Below are 6,639 nucleotides of genomic sequence, written 5' to 3' on the forward strand. Positions count from 1 at the left end.
AAAAATGTTCTAACACCCCTGGTTGATTCTGGCTTCCCCCCTAGACCTCTTTACCCAGGGAAAGTGGATCCCTTTTGAATGCACCTGTTCCATGTAGACCTCGTTTGGGTTTATACAAGGGGGCCCTTTCCCTACGCTCCCCCCGCAGTTTTTTCCCCCTTATATTACACGCCCATGGGAATCCCCACATGATCTCCTTTTAAACTCCTAATTAGGATTTTTTTAAAAAAAGATGAAATTTACGGGGTGTAAATTACAACCCCCCCAAATATCAAAACTCTGCCAACCTACCCAAAAACCGTTTAAAAAAAACCTTTTTACTAAATAACATTTAAAACATAACTTTAATGATAAAAAGGGAGAAATTTTTTGCAGAAAAAAGGTTTCACGCGCCCCCCCCCCCCAATGTTTTAACCCAAAATTAGCCCTTCTTTAAACATTATTATAATCTCATCCCAAAAACAGTAGTGCTAATTAAATCATATGCAGATTCTAGAAAGCCACGCGCTGATAAAACATGCTTTTTCTATAACCCACACCATAACAAATAAATACACCCAATTTTTCTAAATATACATTTTAATAAAAAAGCCTTATTTTATTCATTAATTTTATGAGGTAGATTTAATATTTAGTAAAAATGAAAAATGGAACCCTTTTTTTTTTCCCCTAAATTTATTATTATTAGCCAGCAGGAGACATTTAAAATGTTCAAAAAATGGTTTTTGAAAAAAAAAAAAAAAAAACAAAACAATTAAAAAAAAGGGGGTTTTAAAAGGCAATTTTTTATCAATAAAAAATTACAAGGACAGAAAAAAAGGGCCTATATGGAATTTTCTTTTTTTTTTTTTATTAAACATGAATATCTCTAATTTTTTTTCATCCAAAATTAAATTAGCTATTTTTTTGTATAAACAATATTTTTAAACCTTTTAATAATTAAAAAATGAAAAAGTGGGTGCGATCATTCTGACTCATTACTTCAATACAAAGTATGCAGCGCTCAAAAAAAGTAAAAAAAACAAAAAGAATTATGCATAGCGTGCCATTTTACACCAAGAAAAGGGTTCCTTTAATTTTTACACATTTTAAAGCCTTAGTGGTTTTTTTTTAGAATTTCTCGGCTGCACACAGAGAGCTCAATACAGGCAATCAAGGCAATGGTTTAATGAAAACAAACCATTTAATGTCATATTAATCTATTTTAATCAAAAGCTTCATGGTTTTGACATCCCTAGTATGATAAAAATGTAAGTGGAGAACATTACGGAGCTTCGGGGTGTGGGGTGTCCTGGGCAAAAAAAACTAATTATTTGAGGTTTTCGATGTTATGTGTATCTATTTGGAGGGCCTCGACCTGCCCAGCTCTGTCCTCCAACCCCCCCATCCTCCCCCTCCTCAGGTCAGTCTGATCCTAGATCCGGATCTGGCAGTGACTGGCTGGCCCGGTGGATCAGACGCTGTGTGGAGACTGAGCTCCAGTCCAGATGGCACTTTCGCAAATCCTGTTCCATTGACAATAGGTGTTGCCTTCAAGCACACTGCCGCGGGGACAGGATGTACTCTGAGGCAGAGGGATCACACGCAGATTAACCTTGTATATATTTGTGCTGCTGCTGATGTTTGGACGCACAAATATAGGACAATTTTTTTATATTATGTAATCCATCAATTAAGTTCTTTGGCCTGGTGGCACATTTGTTATTGTCCAACCATCAAATACACAATTTTTATTGACAAGTACGCACATAATCTGATACGCATGCTCCTCTATTTCTAGCCTACTGTTTCCAGACATGCAAAGACCGTTCTGACCCAAAATTAACCCCCAAAAAAATCCTCTTCACGCACTCTGAACTGGACCTCCCTCTGTGCTGTTCCTTATTGCTGAGAAAGCAGGTGGCCTGCTGGTTAAACCCTGAGCGTCCAGACTGCCACAGAGGCCCCACCTCCAGTGGGGCCCCCAGAGACGCTACTGTATGAGGGGATTAGCCTGTCCGGTGTCCAGGCATCAGACATGCGCTTCATGTTTGTACACAACCAAAAAGAGAACCTGTTAACAGCACTCTCATCACTGTGAAATCCCAAATATACCACAGATAACACCATATTTTGTTGCTGAGTTAAGAGGAAAAAAATCCAGCCTGAAGTATCCGAACGCACAGCAGGTGATTTTACCCTGCACACTCTTTTCAGACACTTAAATAAAATGGCTGAAAGGACATACAGGGGACATAGGGGACGGTTGTTTCAGACACAACCCTTGACTTTGAAGTTTTTAAATAGCAGCTGATTAGAGCTTCTAAATCAGAGATCCTCAACAAGGGGTGAGGGTTCTCAGAGTTAAAAAAAGAAATTCTTAACATGAATCCAACATATTATTAGCAAAAATGAATCATAAAATATATATATATTTGTTAAAAAAAACATGATAGGCTAGACTCACTTTGCCAGACCACCTACACGCTGCGGAGCTGGAGGAGGGTCTGGCTAGTCCACACAGCATTCTGGGACGGGAGGAAAACGTGCTCTGGTTTATTGGCATTTCTTTAAACCAGAAACCACTCTTCATTCTAACCCCAACCGGCCCGTCAGACACCGCCTACCAAGAGCCTGGGTCTGACCGAGGTTTCTGCCTAAAAGGAAGTTTTTCCTCGCCACTGTCGCACTGTTGCTTGCTCTGGAGGACACTACTAGAACTGTTGGGTCCTTGTAAATTCTGGAGTGTGGTCTATCTGTAAAGTGTCTTGAGATAACTCTTGTTATGAATTGATACTATAAATAAAATTGAATTGAATTGAAACTAACTAAAGACCAAGACCAAGTCTTGATTGGTCAATTCTTCTGACCATGGGAAACAGTGGTCAACACCCAACTATTTTATTGTCTGTTAAGCGACCTTGAGTGCTTAGAAAGGCGCTGTTAAATAAAATGTATTATTATTATTATTATTATTATTATTCAACACATCTGTGATGTGGCTGTCTGGATCCAGGCCAGTTGGACTCATCAATTACATAGTGCATATTTGTAAGAATGCTTGTTCATGTCCTGTACTGAACAAGTACTCTTACAAATATGCACCTTATTTGACTGCCCCCAAACTATAGATGAGGCTTTGGGGGATCAGACAGTACTTTGTCTCTGACATTAATCTGATGTTCTGTTTTATTTAGAAAACCCTGTACTACCACACATACACACACACACACACACACACACACACACACACACACACACACACACACACACACACACACATACATTTAATCATTGGATTCAGCAGTCTGTGGTGTCCATGTCCTCCACACAAGGAAATTGCCTGTCTGGTTTTTTCCGTCACACACACCCTCACATGTACACTCAATCAGAGCTGATTTTTAACTTGAGTCAGCTGCTTCCACACATAAGTTACACACCAGATTCAGACGAAGGGGGAGTCATTTGTAGAGACCCTGGTAACGTGTGTGGACATTCCCACTTATTACGCACTCATCAGATAAACATTCATGCACTTTCACCCACCAACGATGAAGCACTGGGAGCAATTTGGGGTTCAGTGTCTTGCCAAAGGACACTTCGACATGTAGACTGCAGGGGCCCGGGATAGACCCACGACTTTCCAATTGGTAGACGACTCTTCAGTCCCAGTTGGTAGTCGACCGCCCAGAGCCACAAGCTAAGTTTCCATCCACTTATCAATCAAATTATCTGAAGTTCGGTAAAAAAAAAATCATGCGAATAAAGCTGATGAAAGTGTTTTCCATCCAACAGCTTTAAAGCCAATAAAAACCTGTCGTTTGCCAACACATGATCAATATTGCACTAGTTGTAGTGCTTATGTTCCAGCTGATATCAACATATCACGCTATAATAAGAAAACAACGATGCTATTAACACATTGCTATGACGATGCCGATGCAACTTAATAATAATAATAATACATTTTATTTAACAGCGCCTTTCTAACACTCAAGGACGCTTTACAGGGAATAAAAGACAGATACAGGGAACATAAAAGTGTAAGTAGTAATAACAAAACAGAAAAAACCCAAAAACAAAAAAAACAAAACAAACAAACAAAACAAAACAGGACCAGTGATTTACAGATAAGCGAGCTGGAACAAAATGGGTTTTTTAGTCTAGTTTTGAACAGAGGGAGAGATTTGATGTTGCGGGGTCGGGTGGGAGTGAGTTCCAGAGCGGGGGGGAGCAGAGCGGCTGAAGGGCTCTGCTCCCCACGGTGATGAGTCGAGCATGGGGGACAGTGAGGTGGGGGGAAAAGGAGGAAGATCTGAGGGAGCGGGAGGGGACGCAATGTGTAGGAGTTCTGATAGATAGGGGAGGGGCAAGGTTATGGATGGCTTTGAAAGTATGGAGAAGGTTTTTAAATTGTATTCTGAATTGAACGGGAGCCAATGGAGCTGCTGAAGACCGGGGTTATATGATGAAATCAGGGGGTTCTGGTGATGACGAAAACTTGTCTTTTATTGTCCCTCCAGCACCGATGTGAGACTCTTTTTCTTGTCTCGCTGTTTGAGTCCCTTCCATTTACTCCAGAGGACGTCCCACGGCTTGTCCTAACCTTTGTCGGCCATTTCCTTTGCGAGTTCCTAATAAATTAAATTCAAAAAATCTCTTGTCTTCTCATTTGTCCACTTCCGTCTGTCTTTGTTGACACCCGCCATGTGTGCAGACAGAGATACAGGAAATACTAGGCGGAAATAAACTAAAACTTCTTCTTTGTTTTGTGGCGGGTTGCAACCATAAAATGACCTAAAACTTAATCGCAATTCGTTATTTATTCGGCAATTAACTTTTCCATCAGCGTTTATCGCATAAGCCGTATATTGATCAAGATAAAATCTGATGAGACTGAACGTATTTCCTTTGAGTCAACATTCGTGGAATTCCATCAAATTTTACTGTTTCCATGAGGCCTTTTTCATTCAATATCACTTAATTCGGATAAAAACGTGTAGATGGAAACATAGCTACAGAGAACCGCCACTAAAACCAAACGCACCATGGAACAAAAAGCAGGCAGTTTTTTAACATGAGTATCCTCAATGATGAAAAATGCAAACTAAAACTGGCAAAAAAAGACTCACTAATTGTCATACGCCCCGATTCAGATTCTGTTCAAATGATTTAACTTAATTTAGTGAGAAATTCAATATGAAAGTTACTATTTAAAAGCGATGGGCCGATGGAGCCGAAAACCATAGGTTTAAAAAGCCAAGCCCTTTGCTCTGGTATCTCTTCTTCTTGTGTCTTCTCATCTTTCCTTTTCCTGTCATCCTGTCTACTATTGAACATTAAAATATTGAGTCTAGAGAGATTTCTGCTCACGTTTATCATTAACAAACTCCACAAACAATGCCGGTGAAAAATTAAAAGAGTTTTGCTTAATGCTTAATGCACAACAATGTATCAGGGCTTTACGGGATTTTAGGCAAGATGTATGAGTGTTGGAAAATATTTGGCTTCACGTTGACCCCCTCCCCCCCTCTATTTGTGCAGATTAAATGAAGGAAAATGTCCATAAAATAAAACTTGATATGTCACGTGAGATTGAGTATTTCGTGGGAAACTCAGGGTCCGTGTGCAGCAGGTCTTCATTATGTCCCTGTCTTCATTTGTCCTCCACCCAAAGTCACATTTCTTGGAGGCACGTGCCCCTGCCGCCAAGCGAGAGCCGTCTGAAATTTGAAAAACCAATCGCCGACGGAAGCAAGGAGAGCGAGGCCCGTCACTGTCGCCCCATGGGGAGAGAGGTGGATTATTGGGGATTAGGACCCTCTCTTATCCTCCACTTTTCCTCCTCTCAGCACCTTCTCTCGCTCCCTATGGGTTGTCAAAACAGGAAAGGTTTTCATCCTTAAACCTCTGGGAGGTTGTTTTTAGGCACACGGCAGATCAGTTAACTTGAACTCTGCCCCGTTGGTAATGCTTTTTCTTCACTCGGCTGTCTGACTGAAGTGTTTCTTTATCATGTTACTCTGGTTCGACTGGTTTTCTTAAACACAGTTACATTCCTGGTGTGTGTTTGGTATCTGCAAAACAATTTGTAATGAGTACAAAAGAACACGCACAGTCAGTGTTGAGATTAATACATAATTATTGAGGATTACCCCTGAATTTACTGCTTATTAGGGCCAGAGCCCCCGTTATTTTAATATAAGAAATGGAAATAAAGACAGGGAAATAAATAAATGTGGCATCATGAAATAAAACTCCCCTGAAATAAGTCATTTAAAAAATGTCCTTTTTAAATTAAAACCTATATATTCATTGAACCATATTGACTACTTACATTTATTTAGACAGTATATTTATAGTATTGGTGTTCATTGCCCTGTTCACCATGTCATTCCATTATACCCACTGCTATAATTATGACGAGTCATATTTCTGTGTCTCTCTGTCTCTCTCTCCCTCGTTCCCTCCCCCCTACTGGTTGAGGCAGATGGCCCCCCATCCAGTGCCAGGTTCTGCCTGAGGTTTCTGCCTGTAAAGGGTAACTACTGTTACTGTCATTGTGTTTTTGAGTCTAAGTGACTGATGGGAACAACAATCTTTGACATTGGTCCAGTATTAGGCAAGATCGTTGCAGTCAGCGGCGGCGAAACAACTACA

Source organism: Etheostoma spectabile, chromosome 24 (assembly GCF_008692095.1).
Source record: "Etheostoma spectabile isolate EspeVRDwgs_2016 chromosome 24, UIUC_Espe_1.0, whole genome shotgun sequence".
Taxonomy (NCBI): domain Eukaryota; kingdom Metazoa; phylum Chordata; class Actinopteri; order Perciformes; family Percidae; genus Etheostoma; species Etheostoma spectabile.